The 17,074-nt window shown below is 35.8% G+C and overlaps 1 long non-coding RNA gene across 1 annotated transcript in view; it reads right to left on the reverse strand.

The window, feature by feature from the left end:
• Nucleotides 1-7,991, reverse strand: part of LOC123599417 — a 59,646-nt gene extending 51,655 nt beyond the window's left edge. The window contains exon 1 of the long non-coding RNA XR_006713200.1: nucleotides 7,887-7,991. This is a non-coding gene — a long non-coding RNA (uncharacterized LOC123599417). The remainder of the gene's footprint in view (nucleotides 1-7,886) is intronic.
• Between the last annotated feature and the right edge of the window lie 9,083 nt (nucleotides 7,992-17,074).

Here is a 17,074-nt window from a genome sequence, read left to right on the forward strand (position 1 = left end):
CTCTCTCATATAAATAAAAAAAATCTGAAAACAAAAACAGAACTACCTTATGATTCAGCAATTGCACTACTGGGTATTTACCCAAAAAGTACAGAAACACTAATTCAAAGGGATGCGTGTGCTCCTAAATTTACAGCAGCTATTTATAATAGCCAAGATAAGGAAGCACCCCAAGTGTCCACTGACTGATGAGTGGATAAAGAAGATACAGTGTGTATACACAATGGAGTTTTATTTAGCCATAAAAATAATGGAATCTTGCCACTTACAATGACATGGATGGTGTCAGAGAGTATAATGCTAAGTGAGGTAAGTCAGTCAGAGAAAGACAAATACCATATGATTTCACTCGTATATGTAATTTAAGAAACAAAACAAATGAGTAAAGGAAAAGAAAGAGAGACAAACTAAGAAATGGATTCTTAATACAGAGAACAAACTGATGGTTACCAGAAGGGAAGTAGGTGGGGGGATTGGTGAAATAGGTGATGAGGGTTAAGGAGTACCCTGTTTGTGGGAAACACTGGCTGATTAAAATAAAAACTTAAAAAAAAATTCCTGGGATGCAATGTATTGACTATAGTCAATAATACTATAGTGCATATTTGAAAGTTGCCAAGAGATTAAATCTTAAGTAGTCTTCTGATCAGAAAAAAATTTATAACTTTGCAAGGTGACGGATGGTAATAGACTTACTGTGATCATTTCACAGTGTATACTAATACCAAATCATTATGCCATACACCCTAACCTAATACTATATGCCAATTATACCTCAATAAAAATTGTAAATAAGTAAAACAAGAAATAAACCAATTAGATAAGTTAAAATGAAAACACACATACCAAAACTTAAGGGACAAGTGAAAGTGGGACTAGTGGGAAAACATATTTATAAACACCTACATTAAAAAACAAGAACATTTCAAATAACCTAATTTTACAACCTAAGGAACTAGGTGGGAAAAACAACCCAAAGCTAGCAGAAGGAAGGAAATAATAAAGATCAGAACAGATGGAAATAAATAAAAAGAGTAGAAAAAAAATTAAAATTGGTTTAAGTACATCAACAAAATTGAATAGCCTTTAGACTAATAAAAATGGACAAAAATTTCAAGTTACTAAAATTAGAAATGAAAGTTTAGACATTACTATCGATACTGTAGAAATAAATTGGATTATAAAAGCTCACTAGGAATAATTACATGCCAATAAGTCAGATCACCAAGAAGAAATGGAGAAATTCCTAGAAACACAAAACCTACTAAGACTGCACAAGGAAATAGAAAATGTGAATAGATCTACAACCAGGAAGCAAATTGAATCAATAATTAAAAATCTCCCAAGGAAAGCTGTACGTCTGGTGACTTCACTGATGAATTCTACCAAACATTTAAAGAAGAATTAATATCAATTCTACTCAAACTTTTCCCCCAAAATTGAAGAGGGCACACTTCTTAATTCAATCAATGAGACTTGTATTATTACACTGATACCAAAGCCAGATGAAGACACTACAAAAAACAAACAAAACTACACACCAATATCCCTTATGGATATTTACAGAAAAATAGCTATACAACTAACTAACAAGCTGAATTCAGCAGCATATTAAGATGATTATACACCATGACCAAGTTGGGTTTATTCCTGGAATGCAAGTATGGTTCAATAAAAGTCAATTGATGTAATACGCCACATTAACAGAATAAAGGAAAAAAAAAACCCAATATGATCATCTTAATTGATGCTGGAAAAGCATTTGACAAAATTCAACACTTTTTCATAATAAAAACAAAAAAAAAATGAGGCTTAGAAAAAAACTATCTTAACATAATAAAAGATATATATGAAAAACTCACAGTGAGCAATATAATCAATGGTGAATGACTGAAAGCTTTTCCTCTAAGATCAGGAACAAGACAAGTATGCCTTCTGTAACCATATGATTCCACATAGTACTGGAATCTCTACCCAGAGAAAGGAGGCAAGAATAATTTTCTAATTTCCAAATTGGAAAGGAAGAATTAAATTTATATCTGTCCACAGATATGACCTTATATGTAGAAAACTCTAAAGATTCCACAAAAAAACTGTTAGCATTAGTAAATGAATTTAATGAAGTAGCAGGATATAAAGCCAAAAGACAAAAATAGTTGCATTTCTATACACTATCAATGAACAATTTGAGATGGAAATTACAAAAACAGTCCCAAGGAATAAACAGTCCCAAGGAATAAAATACTTTGGAATTAACTAAGGAGGTGAAAGACTTGTACAATGAAAACTTGCAAACATTCCTGAAAGAAATTAAAGAAGACATAAATACATGGAAACACTCCATGTTAATGGATTACAAAACTTAAAGTTGTTAAAATGTTAATACTACTCAAGTGATCTACATATTCAATGTAATCCCTATCAAAATCCCAATGACTTTTTCGTATTTTTTTTTCAGAAATGGAAAAATGCAGCCTATAAGCCATATGGAATCTTAGGAGATTTTGAGTAAAATAATCTTAAAAATGAACAAAACTGGAAGACGCATACTTATTGATTTCAAAGCTGAGTACAAATGATAGCAATCAAACCAAAATGGTAGTGGCATAGAGACAACTATAGACCAATGGAATAGAATAGACAGCCCAGAAGTAAACCCTCATCCTCTAGTCCAATGATTTTTGATGAGGGTGCCAAGACTGTTCAATGGGGAAAGAACAGTCCTTTCAACAAATGGTTCTGGGAAAACTAGATATCCTTATACAAAAGAATGAAGTTGGACCCTTACCTGATACTGTGTAGAAAACTTAACTCAAAGTGGATAAAAGACCTAAATGTAAGACCCAAAACAATAAACTCCTAGAAGAAGAGGAACTCTTGGACAAAGACTTTGCCACATTGGATGTGGCAAATATTTCTTGGATATGACACCATAGTCACAGGTAACAAAACATAAAAATTGGACTTTATAAAATTTTAAAAAAATTGTGCATCAAAGACACTGTAACAGAGTATAATTCACAGAACAGGAAAAATATTTACAAACCTTATATCTGGTAACAAGGATTAATATCTAGAATATGTAGAGAACTCCTAAAACTCAACAACAAAACCAGACAATCCAATTAAAAATTGGGTAATATACTGGAGTAAATACTTTTCTAAAAAAGATATACAGGTAGCCAATAAACACATGAAAAGATGCTCATTATCACTAATCATTTGGGAAATCCAAATCGAAACCACAGTTAGATGCTTCTCAGATCCATTAAAATGGCTACTATCAAAAGAACAAAACAGTAAGTGTTGACTAGGATATAGAGAAATTGGAACCCTTTTATTCTACTGATAAGAATGTAAGATGGTATTGTTGCTATGGAAAACAGTATGGTAGTTGCCCCCCAAATTAAAAACATAATTACTAAGTAAATGATCCAACAGTCCCACTTCTGGATTGCCAAAGAATTAAAGGCAGGGTCTCAAGTAGATATTTGTACACCCATGTTCACAGCAGCATTATTTACAATAGCTAAAATGTAGAAGCAACCCAAGAGTCTATCAATTGATAAATGGATAAGCCAACTGCAGTATATACATACAATGGAATATTATTCAGCCTTAAAAAGGAAGACAATTCTGCAATATGATGTGATATGGGTGAATCTTGAGGACATCACGCTAAGTGAAAGAAGCCAGTCACAAAAAGAAAAATACTATATGATGCCACTTATAGGAAGTACTTAAAGTAGTCAATATTATAGAGGCAGAAAGTAGAACAGTGTTTGTCTGGAGATGCGGGAATGGGAAGTTATTGTTTAATAATACAACATTTGTTTTTACAAGATTAAATGATTTATGGAGATGGATGCTGCTGATGGTTGTATTACACCATGAATGCATTTAATAACACTTTACTGTACACTTATAAATGGTTAAGATGGTCAGTTTTATGCATTTTACCACAATAAAAAACTCGAAGAAAGGTACGACTTTAAGCTACCCTATTTGCAATAATTTTTACACAGTAACAGAAAACAAATAAAATGGCTAACTTCATTTTATTAGATGAATGAATTCTTGCTTACAGAGTTTAAATAACTTGTTCAAGTTTATATGGCTGTAACAGAGATGGCATTTAGACCCAGGCAGTCGGAGGAAGAGTCCAAGATTTTAACCACCAATATATGCTGTCTGTCTTTCAAAATCTGCTTTCAGTAGGAAAAAGAGACTAATTAATTTTCAAAGTTTAAAAGGTCATTACATTCAATAACACATCACCAGTAGGACATGATACTGAATAGATTTTGTTCCACCTTTAAGGTTTTGTATGCTTTTATTATAAAGGATAGGCTATTCAAATTTTGTAATATGAAGGGGTTTTTGTTTATTTTGTTGTGGTAGGACATTATTCATAATAAGATCCAAGACTAAAAAAGTGCATTTGTTACTTAAAAATACTAGCAAGATGATGAAGCAAAAGCTGGTCTCAATTGTAAGTGCCTGATGTCATAGAATGAAGTACCATCAATCACATATGGAATAATGCTCCTGTGGTGTTTACACATTAAGGAAGCATTTCCTGAAAGCCTACAATGGATCGCTGTTGCACATAGAATAAAATACAATTCCCTAGTCAGCTGCAACATGCATTTTAAGCCTTAAATATTTGTCTTCATAAGCCTTTTAACTACAAAATGGCTCCGAAATGCCTGGTGCTTTTCTGTGTCTGAACCTACCTTCACCCTACATCTAAATGAAATGATCTTCCTCTCCATCTATGCCTCTAAAATTTTAACACATTCTTTAAAGTGGAGCTCAAATTCTACCTTGTTGGTATATTTCACTAAAAACCCCTGCTGGAAGCCATGTTTCTCTCCTTTATCTCTGTTGATATTTACTGTTTGCATGAATTCACCATATATTTTAATGAATTATTAGTATTCAACTTCTTAAATATTTGTGGGATTTCTAGGTGCTTTGCCAGACTCCACAGAGAAAAGTCAATAAGACACAGCCCCTGCCTTCAAAAGTTCCTTCTCAGTTGATTAATAGCTATTTAAATGACAAATACCTAAGATTCCAAAGTAAATTTTAAAAAGCAAAGTTGGGCTTTCCTATAAAAAAAAAACCCTTCATAACTTAATGGGAAAAATAAACATTTATTTAAAAAACAAATGCCAATGTAGCTGGCAACCCAGAAACACCAGTAAGTGCAGAAAAGAAAAGCCCTCTCTAACCAAACCAAACAACAACACAAAAAACAAAAAACAAAAACAAAAACAAAAAACAGGAAAAGGGAAAGCCTAGTAAGACTAAAAACTATTAGATATTAATTTCTCTACTCTAGCCAACTACCACAGAAAATATGGCAGAGACCCACTCATCCTTGCCCACAAAGGCAGAGTGAAAAACTCAGACTTCCATCCTTGCCATGCTGTAATAAGGTACCCCCAAGACACTCACCATGGTGTGTTATGAAAGAAAGCTAAGTATAAAGATGGGATTTTCATCCCCAGGATATTCTGAAGGCCCACTCAGCCCCATGGTGTCACTGGGGAGACTGGAATTCTATTTTCTCAGAGAAGTAATGAAGTTCCTCTTCTCCCACACACAGGGATAATGTTGGAGGAGGCCTAGTAGAGAATGAGAGTGATCCCCAAAACTCATATTCCCCTGTGATATAATTAGAGGCCATGGGGGGAGCAGAAATGAGACACTCTTAACCTTCTCAGCCAGAGTGTTATCTGAAGATACTGTTCAGAGAGTAGAAGCTCCCACCCCTTGACTCCAGTAACTAGAAGACTCTCGTCCCCTTGTTTGTCAATAGAAAACCAGTGGGAAACCTACACTTCTACTCCAGCAGGGAGTAATGCAGCAGGATCACCTTTCCCCTCTTCTCTTGCTAATGTAGTATAGAGGGAGCTGGCTAAAATAGAAGGTTTTAATCCTTCTATTAATAGATATTTAATCCTAAAATATCCAAAATATCATAATACAATATTAAAATATCCTGATTTCAATGAAAACATCACGAGCTTGTCATACAAAGAATCAGGAAATTTAAACTTGAATTAGGAAAACCAAAACCAAAAACACTCAACCAATACATGCAAACAAGATGACAGGAATGTCAGAATTATCTTCCAAAGATTTCTAAAGCTGTTATTACAATAATGCTTCAATGAGCAATTGTGAGCATTCTTGAAAAAAAATGGAAAAATATAGAAAGTCTTACCAAAGAAATAGAAGATACTAAATATAACCAAATACAAATTTAAAACTAAGAAAATATAAGTAAAGTAAAACACATAGTGGATGGGCTCCAAGGCCGAATAAACAGAATGAAAGAATCAGTGAATATAAAAGTAGAACAGTATTAGAAATATCAGAAATTACCCAATGTTAGTGACACAAATAAAATACACTTTAAAAAAAAAAGATGAACAGAGCTTCAGACCTGTGGGATTATAGTGCAAGATCAAATACTTTTTGCCATAGGAGTCTCAGAAGGAGCGGGGAAGACGGTGAAATTCAAAAAGCACTCAAAGAAACACTGGATGAAAACTTCCCGAATTGGCAAAAGATATAAAACTACAGATGCACTAAGCTAAGCAAATCCCCAATAGGATATACCCAAAGAATCAGACCAGACCAAAACACATCACAGTCAATCTTGGGAAAAAAATGACTTCCACCTCTATGGAAAAACTATTTGAATGGCTCCAAGTTCTCACTAAACATCATGGGGAACAGAAGGCAGTGACACACTTCCCAGGTGCTGTAAGAAGAAGTTCTCTTCTTCCAGAAAGGAAATGATAATAGAAGAGATTAAGTTTTGAGGTGATGGGTGTTCTTAGGGTCCAGGGCCATTGGCCAAGAAAGAATTCTTAAAGATGTTTTTGGGGCAAAAATGGTGATTTTATTAAAGCACAGAACAGGATCCAAGGTCAGGAAGAGCTACAGTGGGGTTGTAAACAGTAACTGGTTACATACAATGGAATGGAAGGAGGTAAAGACAAAAGGGAGGCCTCCAGAGGGGCTTTGATATGCTAAAGAGGACTCCTAAGATACCTGAGGCCTTGCTATTATCAAGCTAAGGTGGTTTTTCCTCTAGTAAGGCATTAACATTAACATTAGGAGATTCCTGGAGAAATGTTATATTCTTTATTTGCCTCAAGTAGTTGCCAATGAGCTGTGGGTTATAATTTAGTTTTACCTGCCATTTCCTACTTGCCTTTGTTCCCCATATCACTATGGAGGGGTGATGGTGGGGCTCCAGGAAACTGAGGCTACAGGTTCCTGTAGATTAGGCTATTAATAAGATTGCCTTTTTCTTGTAATTTACCAAAACATTTGTAAACTGATGGAGACTCATGCTCTGCATGACTGTGATGTCTATCAGTTAATCATTTGTTGTCTTTCCTTTCTTTGTCCTTGGGCATCCAGGAGTCCCTGAGGAATATCACACATATCTCACACTGGGGGGGGGCAGGGGGGGGGGTTGTTAGCTTGTGTTTTACCCTCAGCCTTCCCCTTGATCCCTCATCAGAAGCACTCTTGCCATATCAGGAAGGATGAAAAAAATAGTAGAAAGACTAAATATATGGGTAATTTTCCTACTGAGTTTTCAAAATGATATCTGATGGTTAAATCCAAAATTACAGTAATGTCTGGGTAGTTTCAAATGTATGTAGAGGAAATAGTTGAGACACATTATATAAATGGGAGTGGTTAAGACATGTAAAAAGAGAGAGGGATTCTAACTGGTAAATGTCAATACTAGCAGACCGCTGTTTTAATACTACCCAGCATTTGTTTTAATCAGACATGGCAAGACACGTAGACACAAACATGACTGTCGTGAAAGAGTAAGTTTTTATACTTACAGATTCCTAGAAACAGGGTGCTTGGCACATCATGCAGGGTCACATGGGGAAGCACCATGGTTGGTCAGGAGGCAGGGAAAATGTGGGCAAGAGTCTTTACTGTAGTTTCTGTGGGAAAAACAAAGCAAAGCAGTATAACAAGGCATGGTATCGGCTACTTTGAATAATTTCAGGGAGCTCTAGGGTACAGGGGCTGTCTTGAGCTGTCTGGTATCTTAGGTTGGTTAGGACAGCCGGACAGTAGTTTGGAGGATAGAGGTATAAGAGCTAGATACAGGAGGTGATGGGTGGGGGCGGTTGGCACTGGATTAATTGGCTTGCATATGAAAGGCACATTTACAGGTAAATCGTTTACTTTTTCTAGGAATTAGCAGCCCTGGAGGGGGCAGTTCTCCAGGATCTGCAAGACCCTAAGATGCCAAAGGATAAAGCACAGAAACTAGAAAACTAAAAAATATAGGTACTACAAGCTTGGTTGAACATGTGTGTGTGTATGTATGAATATATAACATATATATTGTGCATTACACTTGTTATGTTTATATTGATGAGGGAGCATAAGGCAAGCTGACAGTCTACAAACATCCCCCTTCCAAGCAGGTGGGATATGTGTGATATTTCTCGGGCACTCTTTGCTGCCCAAGAACAAAGGAAAGGGGTAAAGAAATGGAAAACTGATAGAGATCATAGTCCTGCAGGACCTAAGTCTCCATCACCCCTCCATAGTGATATGGGAAACAAAGGCTGAAGGAAGTGGCAGATAGAACTAAATTTCCTTATAACCTGCAGTCCATTGACAAATACTTGAGGCTGGCAGAGTAAAATGTTTCTATAGGAACTCTACTGTCTTAATGTTAATGTTTTGCTAGAGGGAAAAACAACCTTAGCTTGACAATAGCTAGACCTCCAGTATTCTGAGTCTTCTTTAGCATATGAAAATCTCACTGGAAACTTCCCTTGGACTTTACCTCCCCCAACTCAGTAGTATATAACCAGTTTCTCCTCATGGCCCCTGGGCAGCTCTTCCTGCCCATGGGTCCTGTCCCCAAGCTTCAATAAAATCACCTTTTTGCACCAATGACGTCTTCAAGAATTCTTTCTTGCTTGTCGGCTCTGGACTCCATGAACCTCACTATCACCCTCCCCTCCCCCCCCCCGAAAAAACCCCTCATCATATATAATTGAATAATTAGAGGAAGAACTATAAAAAACACTGATACAGAAAGATTTTCTCAAAATCACTCTAAGATATAAAAATGTAATTTTAAAGTATTTTCAAGTTACCAAATGGAAGACAGGGGAAAAAAAAACAAAACAGAGAAATAAAAAATGGAGAGAACAAAAAGGAAAACAATACAAATGGGAAGAAACTTCCATTTTCAGCTTCCATATGCAGATTGCTTGGAAGTCATCATTTCTAGGCTTACAAACAACCAAAAACAGTCAGCAAACTAAATATCAAAGAACTGAGGTCACAGGGAAAACTGACACCTTAAAATCTGGAGAGATAGGCCAATCCAGAGTCATAGATAGGATTAGCTCAATAAGAGGTAGGTCCTTACGGTAGCAGAGACAGTATACTTGATAGACATAGACTTTAAGGCAACTGTTTAAAATGTACTCAGAGAGCTAAAGGAAGCCACAAAGAGCTAGTGGAATCCAGGGGAGATACGTACAAGTAAATAGAACATATCAATAAGGAGACAGAAATTATAAACAGGAACCAAACAAAAATTCTTGAACTGAAAAGTACAATTACTGATACGAAAAACTCACTAGCGGGTTTCAATAGCAGCTTTGAGCAGGCAGAAAAAATGCATCACCAAACTTGAAGATAAGTGCTTTTTAGGTCTCCCAGCCTAGGAGAGTTCTGGCCCAAGATGGCAACTCAGAGAGATCCTGAACTCACCTCCTCCACAGATACAGCAATTTACAGAGAAATTCCTCCTGAAGAACTGAGGGCTGACCGAACGGCTTCTGCACAGCCAAAAAAACCCAAAACCCAAAAAACAAAAAACAAAACAAAACAAAAAACCAAACAACAACAACAACAACAACAAAATAAAACAAAGAGGAAGGCAAGAAAAATGGACACAGATAAAGGAAACCCTCACCCCAGATGCCGTGAACTACAGTGGAAGGGACAGTACTGAGGAGCCACAAGCAGATTTGTCTGCCCTGGACCCCAGTGGGGAAAGATAAAAAGCCTCAGTTAAAAAGAGCAACTAGAATATAGAGAAACTAGATGTAAACAGTGGAGGAGCTGCTAGAACTCTCTCCTGGTCAGAAGGGCTGGTGAACGCCATGATTTTTGTTCCTCCTCCACCTTGATGGCTTGGACTTCAACAGAATCTTATCACGCTAACTGGCTTACTGCCTCAGTGAGTCCCAGGTCTCTAGATTACACCAGCCCCAGCCATCCTACCGAGGCGGTCCCAGGGTGGTGCACACTGAGAAACCCATGGTCAGCACTCACTACAACTCCAGCTGCCATACCAAATTGACACAATCCCAAAGCACCCTGGAACACTCCAGGCCTGTACTACTTTGGCTCCAGATGGCTTGCTACAGCACCCCTGGTGAAGAGTGCTCCAGGACCTCCCAGCTGATGCCTGCTTCTGCTGCAGCCACCCCACCATGGTGTCCCCTGTACAGAGCACCATGGGAAATTCAGGCCCATGCCTTCCTTGGCTCCAGACCCCCACCAGGGGACCTCCTGTGCTGAGCATGGTGGGACATTCAACTTGCACCCACTTCAGCTTCAGCTGTCCTGTCCTTTTCCCCTGTGTGGAAAGCCTCAGAACATTCTAACTTGCATCCACTTCAACTTTAGCTGTCCTTCCAGAGCAGCCTCCGTGGAAAAAGCCCTGGGATTGCCCAAGCTAATGCCCCCTTCAGCTACAGCTGTCCTGCCAGGGTGTCCCCGGCTCAGAGCATCCTAGGACTCCCCAATCTGTGCTCTACCTTGGCTCCAGCTACCCTGCAAGGACACCCTCTGGGCAAAGAGTCCCAGATAACCCAGCTTACACCTTCTTCAGCTTCAGAAGCAGCAGTCCTACCAGGGTACTGTCTCCACGTAGAGCCCTAAAACCTGCTCTGCCCATGTGCACCCACTTTGGCTGTCCTGTCAAGACACCCTCTGAATGGAGAGCCACAGGACTGCCCTGGCCAATGCACACTTCAGCTCCAGCTATCCCACCAAAATAGCTCCAGCACAGAGTGCCCCACAACCCATGCCAGCCACAGGTTCAGCCAGCCAGAGAAAGTCACCAGACACACACAGCCCACACAAGGGATGACCATACACAAGACCACTCCTTCAAGTTTAGGAAAAATAATTGTTCCACCTAATTTATCGAAATGAACACAGAAAGTCAAGTAAAAATGGGGAAAAGAGGAATATGCTCCAAATGAAAGAACAGAACAAAACAAAATTTCAGGAAAAAGAAAGTAAAACGTAAGTGAATGGAGATAAGCAATAGGCCCGATAAAGAGTTTAAGCAATTATTGTTAAGATGCTCACCAGAATGAAGAGAAGGGTGAAAGAACATACTGAGAACTTCAACAAAGAGATAGAAAATATAAACAAGAACCAGTCAGAGTAGAAGAATGCAATAACTGAAACAAAAAATACATTAGAGGGAATCCACAGATTAATGGATGCAGAAGGACGGATCAGTGATCTGGAAGACAGGGTAATGGAAACACTCAAGCTGAAAAGCAAGAAGAAAAAGGAATTTAAAAAATTAGGATAGGTTAAAGGACCACTTGGACATCAAGCAAACAAACATTTGCCTTATAGGGGTCCCAGAAGGATAAAAGAGAAAGAGGCAGAAATTTATTTGAAGAAATAATAGCACAAAGTTTCCTTAACCTAGGGAAGGAAGTAGACATCCAGATTCAGAATATAGAGCGAGTTCCAAACAAGATAAACCCAGTGAGGTTCACATCACAACACACAGTAATTAAAATGTCAAAGATTAGAGGTGAAGAGAGAATTTTAAAAGTAGCAAGGCAGAAGCAAGAATTTACATACAAGGAAAATCCCACCAGCTACCAACTAATTGTTCAGCAGAAATTTGGAGGCCAGAAGGGAGTGGCATGATATATTCAAAGTGTTGAAGGGGAAAAAAAAAATCTATAAACCATGATTACTTTACCAGGCAAGGTTATCATTCAGGACTAAAGGAGAGATAAAAAGTTTACCAAACAAACAAAAGTTAAAGGAGTTTATCACTACTAAGCCAGTCTTACAAGAAATGTTGAATGGACGTCTTTAAGTGGAAAGGAAAAAGTCATAATTAGACATACAAAATTATGAATGAAAAGAAGTAAACTACAACAACGATACATAAAATGTGGAAGGGAAGGTAAAACAGAGAATGTCTTCAAACTAAAATGACCATCAACTTAATATAGACTGCTATAGTCAGGATGTTATATATGATCCTCATGATAACCCCAAATGTAAGACCTATAACAGACACACACACACACACACACACACACACACACACACCAAAATAAAAAATAAGACAAAATAAAGAAAAAGCCAAACAATAATATAGAAACTCACCAATCACAGTGAAAGAGCAAGAGAAGAATAAAGGAACAGAATTGAACTACAAAAACAATCAGAAACAATTAATAAGATGGTGATAAATAATACCTATCTATAAATAATGCCTATACATAAATAATACCTACCAAAAATTACTTTAAATATAAATTGTGTAAATGCCCCAATCTAAAGACATAGGATGACAGAATAGATTAAAAAAAAAAAAAAAAAAGACCCATCAGTATGCTGCCTACAAAAGCCTCACTTCAGACCTAAAGATACATACAGACTGAAAATGAAAGGATGGAAAAAGATATTCCATGAAAATGGAAGTGAAAAAAATCCTCCAGCATAGCAATACTTACATCAGAAAAAAAAGACTTTAAAACAAAGACTGTAACAAAAGACAAAGAAGGGTATTACATAATTATAATGGGATCAACAACAAGAGGATTATAAATATCTATGCATCCAACATCAGAGCAATTAAATACAAAAACAAATATTAACAAATATAAAGAAAGAAAATGACCATAATATAATACATCCCACTTGCAACAATAGATAGATTATCTAGGCAGAAAATCAATGAGGAGTGTTTTTGAATGATACATTTCACAGATGGAGATAACAGATGTATACAGAACATGTCATACAAAAAGGACAGAATACAAACCCTTTTCAAGGGCACATAAAACATTCCCATGGGTAGAGCACATGTTAGAACACAAACAAATCTCAATACATTTAAGAAAACGGAATTATCAAGTATCTTTTCCAATTACAACAGTGTGAAACTAGAAATGAATCATAAGATAAAAACCCACAAGTATGTGAAGTTTGAATAACATGTTACTAAATAACCAATGAGTCAGCAAAGTTCTCAAAGAAGAAATTTAAAAAATACATTGAAACAAATGAAAATGAAAATAACTCTAAAATATTTGGGACGCAGCAAAAGCAGTTCTAAAAGGGAAATTCAGAGCAATACTGGCCTACCTCAAGAAACAAGAAAACTCAAATTAACAATCTAAACTTACACCTAAATGAACCATAAAAAGAAGAAAAAACAAAGCCCAACATGAGTGCAAGGAAGGAATAATAAAGAAGTAAATGAAATGAATGAAATAGAGAGTAAAAACAATGGAAAAGATCAATGAAACTAAGAGCTTGTTCTTTGAAAAAATAAGGAAAATTAATAAATCCTTAGCCAGATTCATTAAGAAAAAAGAGAACCCAAATAAACAAAATCAGAACCAAAAAAGAATAATTGAAATTACAGAAATACAAAAGACTATAAAAGAATAGTATGAAATATTATATACCAACAAATTGGAAAGCCAAGAGGAAATGGATAAATTCCTACAAACATATAATCGTCCAAAACTGAATCCAGAAGAAATAGAAAATCTGAATAGGTCAATCACTAGTGACAAAATTGAAATGGTAATCAAAAAACTTCCAACACACAAAAGTCCAGAACCAGATCTATTCACGGTGAATTCTACCAAACATTTAAGAAAGAATACCTATTCTTCTCAGAGAAGATTTAGTATCTATTATAAAAAATAGAAGAAGAAGAAAAGCTTGTAAATACATTCTGTGAGACCAGCATTACCTTGAAACCAAAACCAGACAAAGATATTACAAGAAAAGAAAACTACAGACAAATATCCCTTATGAACATAGATGCAAAAATCCTCAACAAAATATTAGGAACCCACATTCAGCAAAACATTAAAAGGATCATTCATCATCATCAAGCAGGATTTATTCTGGGGAAGCAAGGATGGTTCAATATTTGCAAATAATATGACACATCACATTAACGAAACAAATAATAAAACTCATATGATCATCCCAATAGGTGCAGAAAAGTCATTCAACAATATTCAATTAATGTTTATAATAAAATCTCTCAACAAAGTGAGTTTAGAGGGAACACACTTCAACCTAATGAAGATCCATATATGAAAAATTAACAGCTAACGTCATATTTGTAAAAAACAGAGAGCTTCTCCTCTAAGATCAGGAACAAGACAAGTATGTCAATTCTTGCCACTTTTATTCAATATAGTACTGGAAGTTCTAGCCACAGCACCCAGACAAGAAAAAAAAAATAAAAACCATCCAGACTGGTAAGGAAGAAGTTAAACTGTCACTATTTGCAGATGACATGATACTATACACAAAAAATCCTTAAGACTCCATCAAAAGACCAGCAGAAATAATAAGTTAATTCAGCAGAGCTTCAGGATGCAAAATTAATACACAGAAATCAGTTATGTTTCTATATACTAACAACAAAGTAACAGAAGGAGAAATTAAAATACCATTACAATTATACCAAAAAGAATAAAATACCTAGGAATAAACTTAACCAAAGAGGTGAAAGATCTGCATTATTTTTTTTAATTTGATTTATTTTTATTTGGGGGGGGGGCAGAGAGACAGAGAGAGAGAGGGAGAATCCCAAGCAGACTCCATGTTGATAACATGTTATCAACATGGAGCCTGATGAGGGAGGGGCCCACTTCCATGAACCATGACATCATGACCTGAGCTGAAATCAAGAGTTGGAAGCTTAACTGACTGAATCACCCAGGTGCCCCCAAAGATCTGCATTCTGAAAACTATAAAACACTGATGCAAGAAATTGAAGAAGACACAAACAAATGGAAAGGTATTCCTTGCTCAGGGATTGGAAGAATTAATATTGTTAAAATGTCCATACTACCCAAAGTAATCTATAGATTCAATGTAAACCATATCAAAATACCAAAAACATTTGTCACAGAAATATAAACAACAATATTAAAATTTGTATGAAACCACAAAAGACCCTGAACACTCACAGCAACCTTGAGAAAGAAGAAAAAAACTGGAAGTATTACAATTCCAGATTCCAAGATACACTACAGTGTGGTACTGGTACAAAATAAACACATAGATCAATGGGAAAAAAAATAGAGCGCTCAGAAATAAACCCATGCATATATGGGCAGTTAATCTATGACAAAAGAGGCAAGGATATAAAATATGGAAAATACAGTTTCTTCAATAAACGGTGTTAGGAAAACTGGACAACTACATTCAGAAAATGGAACTGGAAAACTTTCTCAGATTATATACAAAAATAAACTCAAAATGGATTAAAGACCTAAATGTGAGACCTGAAACTGTAAGAATTCTAGAAGAAAACATAGGCAGTATTTTTTTTTATTATCGACTGTAGAAATATTTTTCTAGATGTCTCCTCAGGCAAGGGAAACAGAAAAAAATATTGGGACTGTATCAAAATAAAAACTTTTGCACAGTGATGGAAAATATCAACAAAATGAACAAACAATCTACAGAATAGAAGAATATATTTGCAAATGTTGTATTTGATAAGGGGTTAATGCCCAAAATATAAGACCTTACAGAGCTCAACATTACAAACAAACAAAAAAATCCCCAAACAATCCAATGAAGAAATGAGCAGAGTACCTAAATAAACATCTTCCCAAAGAAGACTTACAGATGGCCAACAGATACATGAAAGATGCTCAACATCACTAATCATCAGGGAAATGCAAATAAAAACCACAACGAGATATCACTTTACACCTAGCAGAATGGCTAAAATAAAAAAGACAAGAAATAACAAGTGTTGGCAAGCACGTGGAGAAAAGGAACCCTTGTGCACTGTTGGTGGGAACATAAATTGATGCAGCCATTGTGGAAACAGTATGGCGTTGCCTCAAAAGACTTAAAAACACTATATTATCCAGTAATTCCACTACTGGAATTTACCCAAAGAAAACAAAAAGACTAATTTGGAAAGATATATGCACCCCAATGTTTCTCGCGGCATTATTTACAATATCTAAGACATGGAAGCCACCTAAGTGTCCATCGAGATAGATGAAGGTCAAGAAGAGGTAGTATGTATACACAGGGGAATACTATTTGGCCATAAAAAACAATGAGAGCTTGCCATCTGTAACGGTGTAGATGGATCTAGAGGGTATTAAGTGAAATAAGTCAGTCAAAGACAACTATTATATTTAAAAAATATTAAATAATGTTAATTATAAATTAAATTATAATTAATTTATATTAAATGATATATATCATAATTTATATATTAAATTATATTAAATATAAATTAATATAAATTAAATAAATATTAAATAATATTAAATAAGTATTATATTTAAATAAATACTACATGTGAAGTCTAAAAAGCGAAACAAATTAATAAACAAAAACCAAACTTACTTCTTTTAAGTTTTCACAACAAGACTTTTAGGCATCTGGAAAATCTAATTACACTGAACATATGGTAGAGAAATAAGATACTGTACAAATTATATTTTCTGTGGCCTGAAAGGATGGTTTCCATAAAACAGTACAAGGAACTGACAAATTTACCTGAATTTCTTCGCCCACAAATGAGTATGTTGCTGAAAGCTTAAAAGAAAGTCCCAGGGTGAGGAGCAGAAAAAGAAAAAGAATGCAGAAAAATGAACAAAACCCAACAGACCTTTGAGACACCATCAATTATACCAACATAGACAAAATAGAAGCTTGGGAGAGAGAAAAGGCGGGAAAGGGGCAGAGAGAACATTTGAAGAAACATGGA

This window comes from Leopardus geoffroyi, chromosome A1 (genome assembly GCF_018350155.1).
Source record: "Leopardus geoffroyi isolate Oge1 chromosome A1, O.geoffroyi_Oge1_pat1.0, whole genome shotgun sequence".
Classification (NCBI taxonomy): Eukaryota; Metazoa; Chordata; class Mammalia; order Carnivora; family Felidae; genus Leopardus; species Leopardus geoffroyi.